A 21627-nucleotide genomic window follows, 5' to 3' on the forward strand; every position below is an offset into this window, starting at 1 on the left:
GTGGCTAGATTTTCAGAGTGAAATCTAAGACACCTGTTGCTGGGGCAGCGCAGGGCACAGTTTTGGTGAGATTAAGGCTGTGTGCATAAGAGGGTTTTACCCACTCCTTCCCTACTAGCCTGCCCTCTTTTTAGAGAAAAAATGTCTTAAGGTGACACTAGCCCTTTAAGAAGGAGCAGGGGCAGTACCCCTGTGTCTTATCTGCTGCCTCCCAATTAGGCTTAAAAGAGGGAACCTGGGACCTACAGGGAGGAAAGATTTGCTGAGTCAGAGCAGCCTGAGTTTCTCAGTAGGTGAAGGTTACTAGATCTGGCAGACTGTATGTGGTTCCTGAGGGAAGGCTGAAGTCAGAAGAGTAGCAAGAGAGGTTTGCTGGCTGGCATGTCCAACTTGGAGAACCAGGGCTGAAGGTCAGGGAGCAGTAGAGGGACATACCTGCTGGCTCTGAGGTGCAGCTAAGGGTAGGGGAGGAGCTGACATTTTCAGGGCTGGAGACCTGGACTCATGGAAACAGTGAGAGGGCCTGGGGGAGTTGGGGTGCTCCCAGCAGAGGCTGGGGGCAGTTCTTGCTGAGGTGGCTATCCAGGGTCAGAAGAGGACTGACAGAGACTGGTCATAGTTGCTTGTATGTGGGGTGTTGAGAAATGAAATATCTTAGGATTTTCATGACTACTTCTAATGGGTTGATGCATGGACTTTGTGTTGGGACATATATTTTGGCCTGTTTGCACAATGTTGTTAACAATAAACCAGCCCTAACGAGGGGTGTTACTGAGAAAAAGGAGCTTGAAGTGAAGTTATTAGACTACAGGAGGGGAAACTGAGGCACAGTGCTGTAGTGTCACCCTACATACAAGGGGGTGCTCAGAGGTGGCCTCCCTATTACAGTAATACATTTCAATTAGGGGCAGAGGGGAAGTCCCCTATAAAAATATCTACATTCCCCTCTCCTTGGTTTACTACTTTATGCTGCTTTTTGTCTCCCCCTTCTAACTTGCTTTACCACTCTTCATATTTTTTTCTTCCTTTGGCCACTCTCGCCACACTCTTTATCTTCCCTGTCACTTGAGACTTATGCTTCCTTTTCACCCATTCTCTCCTATTGTTAGAAATTATATATTTCCGGTGTTTGGGAGGTGAAGAAGAGTGGAGTTGCTGGCCCAGACTGGATCAGTGGCTTCCTAAAGAAGATAGCAATGCATTTTAGCTAGCTAAAGGTATACTGCTTGCAGAACAGTTCTCTGCTTGAATCAAGCTGTAGATGTAGGAGAGGGACAGCTTGTGGAGTAGGATTTAGTGAGGTGGGAGAACGTACTATTGCCAAATTCCAACACTTCAAAAGCAGTCACAGTTTCTGGCTGCTCTATGCAACCATGAGGGCTAGGTGCTTTAGAAAAAGGTAAAAGCAGAAATTCTCACTAGAGCTGTGTGGGAACTAGAATTTCCTTCCAGTGGAAAATTTTACAATTTGGAAAAACATGTTGGATGTGTGAATTTTTCCACAGAGTGGTGGGACCAGAAATGTCCCACTAGTCAGGCAGCTGAGGAGGCAGTCAGAAAATCAGCCAGGCTTCTGTCAGGAACATGTATGGTTTTGGTCAAAAGTTTTTGTGACAATAAACACATTCCTCCAGAACACTTCATTTTTGACAAATAAGCATTTTCTGATGGAAAAATGTTTTGTCAAACTTCTGACCAGCTCTCATTCTCACAGTTAGTTGTATCCAAGATCTGGGGCTTTATAAAACCAAGAAAATTTGTGACACTGTGACACAGAGTGGTCCCTGAAGCATTCAGCCAGCCTTCTGTTAATGTCACCTACTTGGTTAAGCTAGCAACTCTGTTAGCTGTCTAAAGGCCATAGGAACAAGAGTGTTTTTTGGATAAAAGCTGCTGAAAGGTAAGAATGTTTTACTGGAACACATGATTCCCAAATGTAAACCACAGTAATCATATTTAAAGAAAGTGAGAACTCCAGCCCATAGGAGTGATGATTACTTGCTTTATATAACATGTAAGAAGGATATGCCTAGGCCAAAGAGGCCCCTAAATTAGCCACTTAAAAAAAATCCCCTTTCTGCTGGGAAAACCCATTCGCTCTCCTAATCAGTGGCTACACTGCATGCTATGGAAGTCTCCATTGGGCAACTAGGCTGTCCAACACCAAAAACAAACTAATTCTTGGTCAGCTATAATTGCACATACATAGTTGGACACATTACCCTCCGTGTCCTCTCTTTTTGCCTTAGTTACTGAAAAGCAGCTAAGATATTAGACTTCTACTCCAGTATACTGGAGTAACTCGTTACATTTATGTCACTAGAGCAAAGGGAAGCAAAAAGCCCAAAATCAAAAATAAATATGGGTTATAGTTTCACATTGAAGATAGAGCTTTAGTTTTCTAAAGTTATTGTTAGATTATCTTTTATGTAACAGAGGAGCCCCCAGCAACTTGGTTCTTTCTTGGGGACTGAAAATTACCATGTGTGACTTCTTTTGAATCAATCACACTTGGAGTGCCTAAACACACTATAAATTATTTATTGGCAAGACATTGAGAACAGATTTAGTTCATTGGTCTGGATTATTTATGCTATTGTGATACTACTACTAATATGGTAGTAGCTCTTAGCCTGGAAATCATGTGGGATGGGTGCTTTTCTTTGGTGTTTTCATTAAATTTTCTCTATTGCAGGACTTGCCTTTTTTTATAGGAACTTTTCCTAGCATGCCTTTTTAGGGCTGACCCATTACATTTAGCCAAACCTAAACAGCTGCAGTCCTAAACTGCCCATTTTGGATCTATCTGTTGTGGACTGTCTTTGTTTTCTGATTTGTAAATATGTTTTTTTTTTCCTTGTTTCTGACAAGATAGTCTAGCACTTTCACTACAGTAGACGAAGAGACAGTCCTTACTACAAATAGCATGTTAGTTATATAAAACTTGAAGGAAGGAATAACTAACTATTTTTTCTTCTAATAGCTTCTATCTTCATTGTATTCTTTATTAGAAAATTTGTTTTTTTTTTTTTTTTCAAATGAGGATGAAACACATTGAATCTGATTTTGTTCTCTATGTTTAGCATTATGCCAGCTGGTGATAGTGAACCTAGCTTCCAATAGGGTTTACTCATAGCCATTTGACATGATTGTCCTGGATAGTTGTATTTAATGCTGTTAGCTAACATAACACCTCAAGGCCGTGTTCTGACATGAGGTAACATTCTAGTGGAGACCAGTCTAGTAGGAGACACTAGTCTTTATTTTTAACTTTAATTGATCAGCCACCCCCTGCACTGTTCAGTTACCTAGATGGCACATGGAAAAGAAAAAAAATGACTGACTTAACTTTCAAGTTTTCCCTAAATCGGAAAGCTGCAGTGTATGGGGGAAAAAATAGAAAAGAAAAAAGGAGAGCTTTCATCTATTGCCTATATTAAAATCACTTATGCACACAGAAGTACTTAGCGCAGAGAAATAACTAAATGTAAAGGGACAAGGTGGGTGAGGTCCTAACCTGAAGAAGAGTTCTGTGCAAGCTCTAAAGCTTGTCTCTTTCAACAACAGAAGTTGGTCAGAACAAACATTAGCTCACCCATGTTGTCTCTAATATCTTGGGACAAAAGTAGCTACAACAGCAGTAAACATTAAAGGGTCACATAATCAGGGTCTGAAAGAGCAGGAGGAATGGAATTTCTACCTTCCACCTGCAGCATCTTTGCTGTCTGTGATTCCATAATGAAACACAAATTAAAAGTCAAGCAACGAAGTTCTTTATGTAGCTACTGGAGAGATGTCTACCCCAGGTAAATTGAAAGAGGAGGGATGTGTCAGGGGAGGGACAAACTATTTGTTTTTCATATATGTTTCCATATCAAGGAAGAGCTGCTGATGCAGCTTTCAGGAAAGTGAAGGTTATGATGGGGAAGGAGGAACTTTAAGGTTAAGGAATGGGAGAGCAAATAATGATCTCAGTCTTGGGAGTTCAGTAGTGTAGAAGATAAGGGGTAAAATGTCTTCTAAAGCAAAGGTTCAGGAGCTTGAGCCAGGGTACTGAAAGGAGGTATGTAGCATCACAGTGCTCTGTAACACCAAGCTGATGTTCTGTCTGGTGGATTCTACCTGCTGAATCCCTAAGAGTTCCTGCAGCTTCTGAGAATTCAGGACAAATATTGATTTCACCTGATTAGCATCTCAGCTCTGATGGGGTCACACACACAATGTTGTGGCTTAAACATTTTTTCAGTAAAGGAGAATATATGTGGCAAGGATCAAGAGAAACAGACCACTGCTGAAGAGATGGAAAGTGCCACAGGGCATGTGTTAAGGGCCAAGGGGATAATGCTCTTCTCTCCCATTTAAAACTTTTTATAATTTTTGGTTTAACTCCTCTTCATCCACTTACTTGGAGGCCCTGTATCTGGCACTACTTGTTGAATAAACTAACACCTTTAGTGACAGATCTGTGGAGAAAACCTGATCCTTAAACTAAGATAGGAGGTTGGACTTGGAGTATAGCCACAAATGGGTAGTGAATCATGCTAAAGTTTTAGGTGGATGTGACATTCTGGGGTGCAGTGCAGACCAGTGAGGGGTTGTCACCCCTGCTGTGCAACTTGGGGTGCCTCACAATGCTTTGCTGCTATAGCTCCCACTCTGGGCCACTCACAAAGAGCATGCAGTCACACCCTGAGTGTCTGTGTAGAGTCACAGCCCTGTCCAACAATTCAGATCCCAGCAGCCTGTTAACAAACGCCAGCCACAGTCTGGCTCCCATCAGCCTTGGTACTACTTGCAGGCTGACCCCAATGCACTCTTAGTCCTGGATGTGGTTCAAGGTGAAATTCTTACCACAGGTTCCCAGTAACGTTGCTGACCAACTTTCAGGGCAGGATCTTCTCCCAAAGTCCAACTGTTATTTGTTTTGTCATCTTAGGTGAAAAGGAGAGAGGTAAATAGGGAGAGAGAACTTGGGCTGTTTTCTCCCTCACTTTTATAGTTCAGTCACCCTTTGAAATGCATTTTCCTGAGGGTAACTCCTAGATAAAGTTTGTTCCTGCTGTGAGATTGGAGTCAGGGAGTCTTATTGTGAAAGAAGTTTCATGCAGTCGTTTGCTAAGTTGCAGATCTGTTTGTTCCTGCCCCCACCAAAGAATTGCCACTTGCTAGGTGATTTCTCATCAGCTTTGATGACACCTGGCTAGAGGTACCATCCTGTCCTTTATTTTTGAGGAACAGGTTTACCCAGTCCCCAGACTTGTCTAGTAAACACACCTCAGTCATGATTTCAGCCTATGTTCACAATTTTACATGTAATGTTACTACACACATTTCACCATGTTGTTCACCAGTGATTTATTAGTTATCAAATGCTACTTTACAAGGCACATTTTGTACAAAGATTATTACAATAGTGTGCAGAATATGAATAAAGGGGTGCATTCTGTCAGTGTAGTACTGAAAATTCAGCTATACATGTGTTCATAAGGCATTTTTGCTAACCACAGGGCATTCATTCCCCATAGGCGCTGCTGAGTGCCCAAAACTTGTTTGTACCCCAAAATTCAGAGGGTTCATTGGTTAGCATAAACCACAGACATATTGCTAGATATGTAAGATGCAAATAAAACTAAATATTTTTGGGTTTTGCAGTAATTAAACTGTTTCTTTAAAGTTGAACTTCTCAAAGGTGACCTAAAGCCTGAGTCCTGCTAATGTTATTTTGTTGCATGTCCTGTAACATGAACACTATCTGTTAATGTTATGCATATAGTAATATGACTGCAGTTCTGCTTTTATTTAATAATAGAAAAAGCTTCATGGTTGCAGAGAAAAGCTTGAAAACCAGAAGGCAAATAATTTGAAGTATATTATTTTTGAACCTTCATTTTTTTTAAGCCCTGATAACATGATTTTGGAGGCCTTGAACACTTGATGTTAGCAGTACTTGATGTCTAGGGACTTTAATTTTCAGAGGTGATGAGCACCTACAAATGTAGCTGAAACTAATTGGAGCTGCAGGTGCTCAGCACCTTCTGAAAATTGGGTTCAGGGTGTCATGTTGTGCACCTGAAAAAGGAGGCACCCAAAATTAGTTACCACTGTAGGAAATATTGACCTTTTGTGGCCATATGTACACATGGAAGCTGGTGGGATGACTCCTCAGGTACAAAACACAGCAACAGGAGATGTCTGTTTGACAGGCAAGAATCTTTATAGTGTAAACAAGCCAACAGAAGCTTAAAGAGTAACAACAAAAGATAATTTCAGCATGGGGACTAATCTAGTCTTTAGAACTGCCTTTTCCCATGGTTCGTCTCCCCAGCAGCCCTTCTCCATAGGCCCTTTGCCTGAGTTCTGGTGCAAAGAGATGGGAAAATGACACTGGAGTTACCCTGTCCCCAGTTGAAAGATTCTCTCCTGCCCCTTGTTGTAACACATAATTAGCTGAATATTAGAATACTGTAATAAGCAACATATTTTATTCCTGAGTGAAATCTCATGCTGGAGAGAACACTTTAATTGTGTAGCAGGAGTCCAAGAGAGATGCATCTTAAGGATACAAAAAAGTGTTTTGCATTGTCAGTAAATGACATTTTTCTTTCCTTTCTTTTTTAAACTCTGTTCATCTTTGATTTTAATCAGTGAATTGAAGTTTAACCAGAGACCCCAGCTGCTTTCTTTAATCAGATCTTCAGGGCTGATTCCCTAAGAATCTAAAAGCTGGACTTGATTTGTGACAGGTTTGTCTAGCTAATGGCTCACACTGCAAAATATTCTCATTTTGAATGAGTAATCACATGAGAAGTCATTCAGCAGAAGGTAAAATTAGGTCAAAGGATGGGATTTCAGCTGTCTCTCACTAATAAATCGGGAAGCAAAATTATCTTCATCAGTTGAGATGATTTTCTGGTAATATGCCCTCTAATTCAGATCAAGAGGCAGATCTGCTGTGGTAATTTCACTGGGTATTGCATCACCCGAAAAAAGCACTACTTCTGAAGCGGTTACCTATTTTAGTTATCTGTCTTAATTCAACAGTAGCTAAAGAAACAGTGTTTTTGCAAGCTTACGTGAAGCTGCCAAATGGCTTTTATTATTTTAGACGTTCAATGCTTTGTTACATTTTTAAAGTTTGTTTTATCAGTATGTGTCAATGCAGTTTATATATATATATATAATGGTTGTTCAGTAATGCGGGAACTAGAATAAACTGCAGTTGTATGATATGCTTGACTTTTAGCTGAAGATACATTTTAGTACAGGCTGAGCATGGGAGAAGTTTCTTTTAGGCTTATGTGATTAGTTTTGCTACTTTTGGATCATGAAGATCCTTGATTGTTGTAATATTTTTTTTAAAAGAATTGTTCATTGGGGTAATCTTGCAATACATGTGTCCTTTTTGTGGTAGTCCTAGATCTACAGCAAATATTGAACTGAAGTAAGATAAATCATATAAAGTGTGTAATACAGATCACTCTAAAATAGCAGAGGAGCATTCAGCAGGCACAACTTCAGTTCTCAGTGACTGAACTTTTAAGACAACAGATTCAAAGTTTCTTGAAGCTGTTTTATGGAGGTGACTATTTCAATGGAATCAGGAAACTTAATTTAGTTGTATTCAAATATACAGTATTGCTATAATATGCAGGAAGTAGGCCCATAAGAACAGTTAGTTCAGCTACCTCATGGAAAGATTCTGCTAATTTGTTACCTGCTGTTGTGTCTAGCCAGCTGTTGGTGACACTTAAGTACTATTAAAAGACTCAGCCCCAGTTCAACAAAGGGACTACGACGTTGTAACACCTAAGGATTTGTCTACACTACACTTAGTCCAACATATGTCAGTATAACTCTCACTCAGGGTGTGATTTTTCCACCTCCCTGAGCAACATAGTTATACCGACCTAACCCCCTATGTAGACAGCACTATGCTCATAGAAGGGTTTCAGCTGTCGACATAGCTACTGCCTCTCGGGGTGGTGGAGTACCTATGCTGAAGGTAAGTTCTTCACTAAGAACTACAGCAGCGCAGGTCCACCGGTGCAGCTATGCTGCTGCAGCACTGTAAGTATATCAAGCCTCACTTTTTTAGGTGCCTTGAAAATAACTGAAATTCACAAACCCTGGGTTAGACACCTAGGCTACCTATACAAAGCATGGGGAGAAATAGGTGCCGAACAATGAGATCCACAAAAAATAGAATGCTAGGTGGGAAGCCTCTGAAGCTAGCCACTGGGAGGTGCCAACGAGAGAGGTGTACTCTAAACCTGGCAGCTCTCACAGAGTTTGATGCCTAAGTCTGGGCTACATGGAGGGGCATATCTCTGTTTGCAATCCAGAGCCACAAAACTTCTCTTGGAGGGGACACACTTTATTGCCAGAATAGCTTCGGCACCTGCCTAACTGAACTAAACAGGGGGATGGGGAGGAATGTGGCTAAGGAACTCACCCAGGATGTAGGATATCCCAGTTTAATTCACTCTTTTTCTTGATGAGGAGGAAGAATTTAATCGGGGGTCTCCTACCTCTCATGGGAGTACACATTAAACAGAACACTGCTTAGATGTAGCTACCTGAAGGCTGAAGTATTTAACAGTGCAATGTATTGTAGGCTAGAGAGTGAAGAATACCTTGTCTCAAAATTACAGGGAGGGATTTCAATTCAAGGAAATAATTGGTCAAGTTAGAATCTGGCCACGTACTCTTAGGTTAACAAATGGTAATTCTGCCCCTCTCCCCTAGGAAGAGGGGGGAATTGAACCTGGGTTTCCCACATCCCTGTTGGATAAGCAATACAGCAAAAAACAAAATGCCTAATAAGTTGTTGGAATGTACTGGAGAAAATTTTTTGTTTCAGAAGGTGGAGCAAGTAATCAGGGGGACAGCCATTTGAGACTTGATTCCAACCAGCAGGGAGGAATTGGTTATGAATCTGAAGGTGTAAGGCAATTTGGGTGAAATTTCATGATGCTAAGGAAAGGAAGAAGTGAGAACAACGGAATCAGGACAATGGATTTCAAAAGAGCAGATGATAACAAACACAGAACTGGTAGGTGAAGTCCCAGGGGAAGAAAATCTAAGGGAAAAAGGAATTCAGGAGAGCTGGCAGTTGAACAGAGACCGTATTAAAGGCGCAACGGCCAACTATCTTGAGGTGAAGGAAAGATGGGAAGAACATTAAGAGTCACTATGGCTCCATCAGGAGCTCTTTAATGACCTAAAAATCAAAAAGGAATCCTACAAAAAAGTGGAAGCATAGGCAAATTGCTAAATGAGTCCAAAAGCATAGCAGAAGCATATAGGGGAAAAAATCAGACAGGCTGAGGCACAAAATGAATTACACTTAGCAAGGGCCATAAAGACAAGAAGAAATTCTTTAAATACATTAGGAGCAAGAGAAGAATTAAGGAAAGTGTAGGTTCTTTGTTTAGTGGGGAAGGAGAGCTAATAATGAATGACATCAAGAAGCCTAAATTATTTAATGCCTATTTTGCATCAGTCTTCCCTAAAAAGCTAAATTGTGACCAGATACTTAATACAATTTAATATTAACAACAAAGGGGAAGGAATGCAAGCCACAATAGGGAAAGAATTGGTTAAAGAATATCTAGATAAATTAGATGTAGTCAAGTTGACAGACTGATGAAATTCATCCTTGGGTACTTAAGGAACTAGCTAAGCAAACTTGGAACTGTTAGTGATTATCTTTGAGAACTCATGGAAAATGGATGAGGTCCCAGTCAACTTGAGAAGGGCAAACATAGTATCTATCTTTAAAAAGGGGAACAAAGAGCATGTGGGAATTATAGTCCAGTCAGCCTAACTTCAATACCTGGAAAGATACTGGAACAAATCATTAAACAAACAATTTGTAGGCACCTAGAGGATAATAGAAATAGTCAACATGGATTTGTCAAGAACAAATCATGCCAAATCAAACTAATTGCCATCTTTGACAGGGTTACTGGCCTAGTGCATGAAGAGGAAACTGTAGATGGGATAGTTATTTTTTTAAATAAGGCCTTTGATGACATTTCCCACATGACATTCTCATAAACTAGTGAAATGTGGTCTAGTTGAAATTACTAAGGTGAGTGGACAAGTGGTTGAAAGACCCTACACAAACAGTAGTTATCAAAGGTTCATTGTCAACTTGGGGAGATGTATTAAGTAAGGGTCTGTCCTGAGTCAGGTACTAGTCATTATAGTCATTAATGATACGGATAATGGAGTGGTATGCTTATCAAATTTGAAGATGACCTTAAGTTGGGAGGAGCTGAAAGCACTTTGGAGGACAGGATTAGGATTAGAATTCAAAACAACCTTGATAAATTGAAGAATGGATCTGAATTTAACAAGATGAAAGTCAAAAAAGACAAGTGCAAAGTACTACCATTAGGAAGGAACAATCAAATGCACAACTACAAAATGGGGAATAACTGCCTGAGTGGAAGTACTGCTGAAAAGGATCTGGGGGTTATAGTGGATCACAAATTGAATGAGTCAAACATGATGCAGTTGCAAAAAAAAAAAAAATTCTGGGGTATATTAACTTGAGTGTCATATGTAATGTGCAGAAGGTAATTGTCCTGCTTTACTCAGCACTGAGGGCTTAGCTGGAGTACTCTGTCCAATTCTGGGTACCGCACTTTAAGAAAGATGTCAACAAATTGGAGAGAGTCTGGAGGAGAGCAACCAAAATGATTTAGAAAAAAGACCTATGAGGATAGGTTAATAAAAATCTGGGCATGGGTTTTCTTGAGAAAAGAAGACTTGGAGGGAGGTGGGGGGGACCTGATAACTCCTCAAATATATTGAGGTCTCTTTAAAAAGAAGAGGATGATCAGTTGTTCTCCATGTCCACTGACAGCAGGCCAAGTAGTTATTGACTTAATCTGCAGCAAGGGAGACTTAAGTTAGATGTTAGGCAAAACTTTCTCACTATAAGGATAGTTAAGCACTGGACTAGTCTTCCAAGAGAGGTTGTGGAATCCCAGTCATTGGAAGTTTTTAAGAACAGGTGAAACACCCGTCAGAGATGGTATACTTGGTTCTGCCTTAGTGCAAGGTCCTCTCAAGGTCCCTCCCTCTTTATTTCCATGATAATATCCTGGGTGAGTGCTCTAACCATGGAGTTAAAAGTTATAAGGTGGGCGTGGTGGCACCTCCACCTCCTGCTAGATCTTGAATGGGACCCAATTTGGTAGGTGTGCTCAGAGGCTGTCCACTGGATCAGACCCCACAGGTGAGATGGGTGTTCCTTTGTCTTTCTCTCTCCCTGGTTTATAAATTGCACTGGGGCTGAGATTGAGATCTGGACACCTAGAATAAAGCAGCAATGCATCTCCCTGAAGACAAACTTTAGGTACCTAGGGAACTTTTATCTTGAAAATTTAGGTGCTGAGTGTGTTTAGGTATTTATAGGGTTAAGTAGCAGCCAAGTAGGAATTTTGTGGATCACAATGGAATCTAAAACTGGGACTTAAGCATATAAGTACCCTTGAGGATGGGGGGGCCTCAGCCCCGGCAGGATCGTGCACTAAAGGATTGCTCTCAGGCAATTTTTGTTTTTTACCCTCCAGAGTCTGTAAATATCCTCTTAAAGGCTCTAATTCCATGCAACTGGCTAATTTTCTCAGCTTTTCTGTGATCGGTGGAGGATGCTCTTCGATGGAAGAGAGAAGGTTACTCGCGACTGGGAAAGGGGCGGGGGGGGGGGTCAAGCAAGTCCCAACCCGTGTCTTTTCTGTGTGTTTCTGGCGATCTCTTCAGGTTTGGCCTTCTGATATGAGCTGTCTTTGCTGTGCTGCTGGTTCCCAACTGCTCTCTTCCTCCTCAGCAGCTGTGTGAAACTGTCAGCCCATAAGGGGTGAAGGGTGCAATGAAGGTTATTCTGGCTCTTAGTAGTGGGGACTTAGTCTCATGCTTGGTGGGTGTGGATGGAGACAGAGGCTAAGGAGGGAATTTAAATTTAAAATATATGGGATATATTATGAAAATAAAAAATGATGTAGTTGATATAGAATATATATATTTACCATGATTATATTCATCTTAATATACTAAAATTACATTTATAAATATATCACTTGTTTATAATTTTTTTCTTATAACATAGTTTGAGTATGTTAAAGTAGCTAATATTTTTAGTTAAAGAAAATGTAAAAACTGCAAGTTTCTGGTTTATTCATGAAAGATCACAAAGGGAGATGGAGGGAGTCTAAAATGGTGGAGACACTGATAGAAGCCAATGTAGCTATACTCATGAGTATAGCTATGTGATTATCAGGTCCATGTTTCATTTGATAGCAACAGACTCAGTGAAACAGATACCTGCAGAGTGGCCTAGTGGATAAGGCACTGGCCAGGACTCAGGAGAGCTGGGTTCTGTTCTGCCTTAATACGGACCTGCAGTGAGATGTTGGGTAAATCACTTGTTAGTTGCCTCTTTCCCCTCCTACCATTTATCTGACTTGTTAATAGAAATTGTGAGTTCTCTAGGACAGAGGCTGTCTTTTACCATGTGCCTAGCACAGTGGGCCCCAATATCAGCTGGGGCTTCTGAGTGCTATGTTAATACAAATAATAATGAATTCCATATTTTTAAAGATAAAATGGTGCTAATTAGATTAAAATACTGGCAAATTTATTTTTATATTCCTATTGTGTTGGCGGAAGGGCTAAAGTTTTGTGTATACACCTTCAGTATCTCAGTGTTGAACACTAAGAATTTAATTGTGCACAGTCCTTCAAACTTTTTATTAGTTTGTCTTTTTTCATTCCACAATCACTGACTTATTTTAGTTCTATCCTTTGTTCCTTGTGAAGCATAAGCCAAAATGGTTCTGCTCTGTTTTATTAAGTGCATATCACCATCACTAATTACATCTGCATAGCTTTAGGGGAAACAAAATTCTTTTGGTACCCTCTGTTGGCTGTCTCTTCAACAAGTGAGCACAGTATAGCTATCAAAAAAAGAACAGGAGTACTTGTGACACCTTAGAGACTAACAAATTTATTAGAGCATAAGCTTTCGTGCGCTACAGCTCACTTCATTGGATGCATAGAATGGTCACTTCTTGGCTAGTGTAGTGTAGGCAGATTATGCCACTCTTACTCAGATGGAATAGTACTGTACTACTTGACTAACACCATTTAAAACCAGTGGGCTTAAAGTAAGGTACTGCTTTTGTGAGTATAGGAGTTGCAGAACCTAAGGCAGACAAACTCATCCTCTTGGGAGATTTCAATGCGAGAGTCGGACAGGACTCTCAACTCTGGAGAGGCACAATAGGCAAATAAGGGGTGGGAAATGTAAACCCCAATGGTATTCTCCTGCTCAGCAAATGTGTAGCGCATGACCTGCTCATCACAAATACCATCTTCAGGCAGAGTAACAAATTTAAGACCACATGGAAACATCCTCTGTCCAAACACTTGCACCTCCTTGACTATGTTATAGTCAGAGCCTGAGACTATACCAACATGCATATAACATGAGCTATAAGAGGTACTGATCACTGTTGGACAGACCATTGATTAGTAAGATCAGTCATGTACTTGCAGCTTGCTCCACCACACCGCAAACACCCAAAGACTAAGCGAAAGCGGTACAATGTCAAAACATTTCAAGACCAAGCCAGCTGCAAGATATTCCAGCAACATCTGTCTGAGACAGTTTCTAACCTGCTTGACAACATCATTGACATTCAAGAGCACTGGGATCAATTAAAAACACCATTCTCAATGCATGTGCTGAAACCATAGGATATTCCACTCAATGGCACCGACTGGTTTGACAAAAACAATGAGAAATCCTAGCATTAATTCAACAGAAAAGAACTGCATTTTGTAATTGGCGAAATGATTCCTCTTATAAATGAAAACATGAGGCCTATCACCTGCTTAAAGCCAAAGTCCAAAGGAGGCTACATGACATCAAAAATAAGTGGTGGCAAGAGAAGGCCTCTGAGGTCCAGGGTTTTGTAGACCAGGATGACATGAGAAGCTTCTTTCAAGCAACAAAAACTATATTTGGGCCAAGCTCCAAAGGCCCAACACCCTTACGTTCTCAGGATGGCTCCACCCTCCTCAAGTACAATGCAGCCATTAAACAACGCTGGAGGGAACACTTTGAGAGCCTACTACATCGCGAATCCACGGTCTCTGAAGACACCACCGAGTTTATTCCACAACACTCAGCAATGGAACACCTTGCTGATCCCCCATCTTATGAGGACCATCACCCAGACAAAAAAATCACAAGGCAACAGGCCCAGATGGCTTCCCCATGGAGGTTTTTAAAGCTGATGGAACAATGCTCCAGCACAAACTTTGCCAACTCCTCGACAAAATCTGGACCTGCAAAGAAACTCCACCTGATTTAAGAATACCAACATTGTTACAATATTAAAGAAAGGGGACAAATCTTTGTGCAGGAACTACAGAGGCTAGCTCTACTCTCCATCTCAGGGAAGATTCTTGCCCGGATCCTACTAAACCACCTCATCCCCCTTGCCAAGGAACTCCTTTCCGAACCACAGTATGGCTTCAGGCCTTCCTGTCAGTTGTGCCTCAGGATCTTCGTGGCATGGCAGATCCAGAAGTGCAGAGAGCAACACCAGGAACTGTTCATGGCATTTATTGATCTAATCAAGGCCTTTGACTCTATCAATCATGATGCCCTATGGAAGGTGCTGTGTAGGTTTGGCTGTCCACAGAAATTAATTTCCATCATCAGACTCCATGATGGGATGGCTGCCACCATTTTGTGCAACAGCTCAGAGACCGAACCATTCACTATTCGCATTGGTGTCAAGCAGGGCTGTGTCATTGCTCAACACTCTTCTCCATTTATCTTGCCGTGATCCTGATTCTCATTCGCGACTGCCTTCCTGATGGAATCGGGATTGAGTATCATATGGATGGCCAACTCCTCAATCTTCAGTGTGTCCAAACAAAATCTAAGATGAGAATTGGCATCACTGACCTTCAATATTCAGATGACTGTGTCATTCTTGCATACACAGAGCCTGACCTGCAAAGCACCCTAAATCTTTTTGCAGATGCCTATCACAGCCTGGGTCTCTCCAACATTGGGAAAACCAAGGTACTCTACCAGCCTTCATCTGCACAAACTACTCTTTGTACTCCACAAATCACCATCAGTGGAGAACCCCTGGAAAATGTGGACAATTTTCTGTACCTTGGCAGCCACCTCTCCCAAACAGCCAGCATTGACACAAATTTAATACAGGATCTGCTGTGCCAGCACATCCTTTGGAAGACTACTCAAACGAGCCTTCAGTGTTAGGTACCAAGATCTTGGTTTACAAGGTAGTTGTCATCCCCACCCTTTGTCGGTGTGAGACCTGGGTAGCCTACAGATGTCATCTCAAGTGGGTGGAGTGGTTCCAACAGCGCTGCCACAGGAGGATTCTCAGGATCAGCTGGGAAGACTGACGCACTAACATCAGCATTCTCTCTGCAGCCAACATCAGCAGTATAGAAACGCAGGTCATGAAACGCCAACTCTGCTGGGCTGACCACTGTGTACGTATACCTGACAAACCTCCCGAAGCAAGTACTTTTCTCTCAGTTAAGTCAGGGAAGAACGGCTCGCGGAGGGCAGCAGAAGCATTTCAAAGACATACTGAAAGAACATCTTAATGGAGGCATCAACCCAACCCAGATGTGCTCATGAGACAGAAGTGACAAAAGAGGAAAGAAAGGGCACAACATTCCACCCAACAACTGTCTCCTCTAAGATTACACCTGTCATTTCTGTGGGAAAATCTACAGGGCAAGAATTGGGCTCCTCAGCCACTTAAAAACTCACCAATGACCCCCCTTGGCAGACATCACCCTTGCATTGAGGGATAGCCAAAGAGATATTTCAAAGTACCTCTCTGGGGCTCGGGTACACCTGCAGTTTGTGCAAAAATTGTGCTTTGTATTTGAATTCTTCCTCTTTTCTTTAACCATTTTATTACAGTCCCTGAGATGGTTGGATCTTGCCCCTTCATTTATCTGTATCTTTTTAACTGAAACAATTTCTTCATTTAGTATTTGCCTCCCTTGCAACTCCTGCAAGAAATAAATTAAGATTCATAGTGGTATTTTCTTTTGAAATTCTTTGTTTGCTGGGCTGTGTAAATATTAACTGATGCTGAGCACTGTCTTAGGCTCTGAAGCCATGTGAAAGAGAAGGGTCGGAGTGTTGTGTATTTGATTGTTGTGGTAATGGAACCTTGTTGCTATGGCAACTGAGTTAGATTATTAGGGGATAGCCCAGCCAAAACTGGCTGGTTTTGGTTAGTTCAATGTGTGGCAATAAACGGCTGCTTTTAAGGTTTACAGCTCTGTGTCTCAAGTGATTTCTTCCTGAAACTGCTGTCTACAAGGATACAACACTGAGCTTGGTTCATGCTAGGGTTTATTCAATCTGCTTCCAATTTTTGATAAATCAGATGTGGTCATCGGATTAAAACTGGCTTCTTCTGACTTTATGGCTTGACCTTAGTTTGTTTGCACAATTATCTAATCACCGATTCTTTCTGCTCAGATGATAGTCCACTTTAGGACGTTGAAACAACCTACTTGTATCAACTCAAAACTTTCCCTAACCTTCTCATAAAACTATAGAGGTACATTGGCTTACAAAATTTGAGGATAACTCTGTAGTTCTAAATAACATACTTGTTGTTTTGTGTCCTTTTAAAGGATACCTTTTTATCGTCAATCCCTTGTTAAAAGTACAGTGTAACCTCTTTAAGCCTCATTTGACTAATCCTCAAACTGAATTCTCACCAAAATCTGAAGCAGTCTTGCCTCAAAGACTTGAGTGCTGGAAAAAAGGGCTTATATTAAAACGTTCTACCACCATGAATTTGCTATTATATATAATATTATATATAACCCCCAGATCCTTTATTGAGGTACTCCTTCCTAAGCAGTCATTTCCCATTTTGTATTTGTGCAGCTGATTTTTCCTTCTCAAGTGTAGTACTTTGCATTTAATTGAATTTCATCGTATTTACTTCAGACCATTTCTCCCATTTGTCACAATCATTTTGAATTTTAATCCTGTCCTCCCAAGTGCTTGTAACCTTGCCCAGCTTGGTAGCATCTGCAAACTTTATAAGTGCACACTCTACACCACTATCCAAATCATTTATGAAGATATTGACTAGAACCAGATCCAAAAGAGATCCCAGCAGGACTCCGTCCAGCTTGACACTGTACCATTGATGATCACTCTTTGAATAGGCATTCCCAACTATTTGTGCCCCAGCATACAGTAGGTTTACCTAGGCTATATATTTCCTCTAGTTTGCTCATAAGTCGGTCATGTGAGACAGTAACAAAAGCCTTTCTAAAGTCAAGATAGGTCACATCTACTGCTACCCTATCCACAAGGCTTGTTCTCCTGTCAAAGAAGCATGTTAGATTCATTTGACATGATCTGTTCTTGACAAATCCATGCTGACCATTACTTATGAGCTTATTAGCTTCTAGGTGCTTACAAATAGTTTGATTATTTGCTCCATTATCTTTCTGGATACTGAAGTTAAGCTGAATGGTCTATAATTCCCTGGGTTGTTCCTATTGCCTTTTTTGTAGATAGGTACTTGTGATGGGTTCCCCCTGGAGTACCACTTGGAACTGGTGTACCACTGAGCCTGCCTGGGCTCCCTTCACACTGTATTGCTGAGGTAAGCCAGCCAAGCCCTCCCTCAGGCTTCAGACTGCACTTTATCAGTACACACAGAGGTAGGGACATACTCCAGCTGCAGCTTTACACATACATGCTGAGATCAGCTCTGAATGGGAAGACTCAGCTAAGGAATTGCCCAGTACTCGAGTGCACATCCCTCTCTAGAGGGTAGACCATCTTGCACTGCTCAGAGAATTGTACAGTGTAAGATCATGAAATTCACCTTCTCTCTCAATGTGGAGAGAGAGATGCAACAGCTTTTTGCTCCCCAGTTATGAATTCCACACTCTGTGTTTTAGACAAAACAAAAACAAGTTCAACTACAAAAGATAGATTTTAAGAGATTATAAGGGAAAGCAGACAGATCAAAGCAGATTACCCAGCAAATAAAACAAAAATGCAATCTGAGCTTAAAATACTAAAGAAACTGGTTACAGGTAGTAGTTTCTCACCCTAAATGTTGTTTTAGGCAGATTGCAGAGATTCTTGAAGGCCAGCTGCACTTGCCTGCTGCTTAAATATTTCATTCAGAGGCTAGACAACCTTCCAGCCTGGGCTCAGTCCTTCTCCCCTTGTTCAGTCTGTTTCTTAAATGTTTACAGCAGTCATCTTGGGCAGGGATGCAGTAAAGAACAAACCACAGATTCTGTCCCTCCCCTGCCTTAAATAGATTTTCCATATGGCAGGTGGCATTTGTCTTCCACTGTGATTCCCACCCCCGGCCAGTGGAAAAATACTAATATTATTATGGTGTCCAGTATCAGGTGACTTGATCACATGACCTGGAAGCCATAACTCAGTCTGTTTGCAGTGCCCCCAGGAAGCACTTCCTGGAAAAAGATTACTATTTTCTAAGACCTGTTGTTCTTCCTAATGGCCCTTTCCAGCCAGCAATCTAGACTGATTGCATTCTGTCTAGTGAGTGTTCCCCAGGTGTAAACACATTTTGATAGATGCATAGGCAATATTCCTAATTTCAGGTACAAAAATGATACATGCATACAAATATGATAATCATATTCAGTAAATCATAACCTTCCCAATGATACCTCACATGCCTTACCTTGCTTGAAATACATCATAATTATGCCATACTCATATCATAATAATATTACTATGAAGAATATGGGGTGTAATGCCACAGTATTAATTTGCCCTTTTCTAGTCTTCTGGGCTATCTCCCATCCTCCATGAGTTCTCAAAGGTTCTCGTTAATATCTCGGATCCTGTCAGCTGGTTCCTTAAGAATTCTAGGATGTATTTTGTCAGGCTCTGCTGACCTGAAGATACTTAACTTGTCTAAGTAATTCTTAACTTGTTCTTTTCCTATTTTAGCCTCAAACCCTCCCCCACTCAAACTGACGTTCACCTTGTTTGTAATCTGATCACTGCTAACTTTTTTGGGGGGGGAGTGAAAACTGAAACAAAAATGGCATTTAATGTTTCAGCCATTGCTGCATTTTCTGTTATTGCCTTTTCTTCTTCATTGAGGAATTGCTTGCTTCTCAATGTATTTTGTAAAATGTCTTCTGGTTATCTTTTATGTCCGTAGCTAGTTTAATCTAATTTTGTGCCTTGGCCTTTCTGATTTTGTTTCTACATGCTTGTTTTTTATAATCATCCTTTGTAACTTGACCTAGTTTCCACTTTTTGTGTGACTCTTCTTAAGTTTCAGGTCTTTGAATCATGAACTTTATCTGATTACTTTCATCCAAGATGCCTTCCACCTTCAAATTCTCAAGCAGTACTTCCATATTAGAAGCAAATCTAGGCCTCTCCTCTAGTCACTTTCCCATCTTCTGTAATATTTTCTCCAGTACATTCCAAGAACTTGTTGGATAATCTATGCCCTGCTGTATTTTCCCAATAGATACCTGGGTAGTTGCAGTCCCCCACTGCCACCAAGTCCTGTACTTTGGATGATAAGTTTAAAAAAAAAACAAAAAAAAACCTCACACCTCTTCTTCCAGGTTAGGTGGTCTTTAGTAACTCCTACCATGACATCACCCATGTTTTATGGCTCTTTTAATTTACCGAGAGACATTGAATAGTTCAGCCTCTCACTTCTATCTCTACCTCAGTGCAAGGGTGTATATCTTTGGTATACAAGGCAACATCATCTCCCTTTTTTCCCCACCTCTCCTTCCTGAGCAAGCTGTACCCTTCTATGCCAGTATTCCAGTCATGTGAATTATCCCACCAAGTCTGTGATGCTAATTGTAATTCACCAATGTTTCTAGTTCTTCCTGTTTGTTCCCCATACTTTTTGCATTAGTATATAGACATCTAAGATTTCTATGGTTCTATGGACCTGCATAGAAGAGTAAAAATAACTCCTGTTAATTTCACTCTACTGATGCCTGTCATTGTGAAAAATGCAAAGGTGGCAAAAAATGTGTTTTAGTGTGTATTCTTGATGCTCAGTGCACAAATTTAATTCTTTTTAGTGGTAACAGTAGTTGGTAATGCCAACAAATGTGAGGTGCTAAGGTCATTCAGCCATAATGGAATTGTCCTTTGACATTCCTTTGTTAGGCCTAATATGTTTTTTGACTGACTTAATGATGAGAGATTAGATATGAACCTGTTTTAATTTTTTTCAGATGTTAAATAGGATTGATCTTTTAAAGAACATACTAGTTTAATATGTACTGCAATGGTTCAGGGATTTCTTTAAAAGACAATTCAACTCAAGCTATCAAAATATCAGACCTGTGGAATAAAAACTGAAGTTAACAAATAAGTTCAGTTTCAAAATGAAAGGTATTAGCATGTTGTGAAGAGACTTCGTTAGCAAAACATTGAGATATTAATTTGTATGTTATGGGAGATCAGCCTTTTAGCTTAACTTTGAAAACCTAACTATCAGGTGTTTAAGACATAAGGCTAACCTACCTTGAGAGCTCTCCCATTTGGTAGCTGTCTCTTTAAGGATTTCAGCCATTTGTTTGCAAGACTCTTGGGTTCTGTTTCCAGCTCTACTGCTGACTTATTGTGTGACTTTGGCGAGGTCATCTAAAGTCAAATCTTGATTCTGCTTATATGAAGCAGCTGGGGAGTGAAGTGGCACTGGTAAAGTGGAAGCCTTGGAAAGATTATGGCTGCTGAATATGACAGAGGGGCTCTGAAAACAGAATGCTGCTTGAAGAATGAGAAGCATGTTCTTACCCATTGCTGGCTGCCAACAGGTCTGGATGACTGGCTATGTCCCCTGGGAGCTGTGCAGTGCCTCTGGCAGGTACAGTAGCAATGCCCCAGTGACACTGAGAGGTGTGCCACATCCATGCCTTTTTTTGTTCTGCTCAGGTGTGTGCTGAGAAGTAGAGGGAGAGCAGAGGCTTCTTACACATTTCCTTTTTCTCTCTAGCCCTCAGGCAAAATAAGGCAGGATTTCCTCTTTAATATCTATCTGTTTTCTTTTGTAAAATGTGGGTAATTCATACCTCCCTCACAAATAGGTTGTGAGTTTAATTTGTTTGCATACTGCTTTGAGATCATTGGATAAAGGCCCTGTAAATGCAGCATAGTGTTAATTATTTGTTTTTATGTCCTAAGATTGCATTACCACAGAAAACCCAGCCTAGCAAAGAGGAGAACCTCATCATAAACCAATCTAGGAAGTCGCCATACATTAAAGAGACAGGCAGATGTTCAGATTCAGGATCACAGGACTCACTCAGGCCATTTCATGACCTATGATAGTTTAGTAAAACAAAATAAAAGAACCCCCCCCCCCATGAAATTAAACTTTTAGTGCTCAAAGTGGAATAGGAGTTGGAATGGAAGAATTCCAATAAATATTTTCCTCCACCATCTGAAAGGTACCATTTATCCTATTGCCTGTGATATCGGAAGAGCTTATCAAGGCTGACTGAGAACTGCAAAGTAAAAGTTGAAACTTGAGGAAA

The 21627-nt window shown here is 40.8% G+C and overlaps 1 protein-coding gene and 1 long non-coding RNA gene across 2 annotated transcripts in view; both read left to right on the forward strand.

Annotated features, from left to right (window-relative positions):
* The window catches only part of LOC102940290 (potassium voltage-gated channel subfamily KQT member 1-like), a 742437-nt gene that overhangs the window by 13191 nt on the left and 707619 nt on the right, over positions 1 to 21627 (forward strand). The window lies entirely within an intron of this gene.
* On the forward strand, positions 264 to 20021 carry LOC122463384. The gene is made up of 3 exons (XR_006286693.1): positions 264 to 410; positions 1715 to 1900; positions 20011 to 20021. It is a non-coding gene; the product is annotated as an uncharacterized LOC122463384 (long non-coding RNA).

This window comes from Chelonia mydas, chromosome 1 (assembly GCF_015237465.2).
Source record: "Chelonia mydas isolate rCheMyd1 chromosome 1, rCheMyd1.pri.v2, whole genome shotgun sequence".
In the NCBI taxonomy this organism is placed as follows: domain Eukaryota; kingdom Metazoa; phylum Chordata; order Testudines; family Cheloniidae; genus Chelonia; species Chelonia mydas.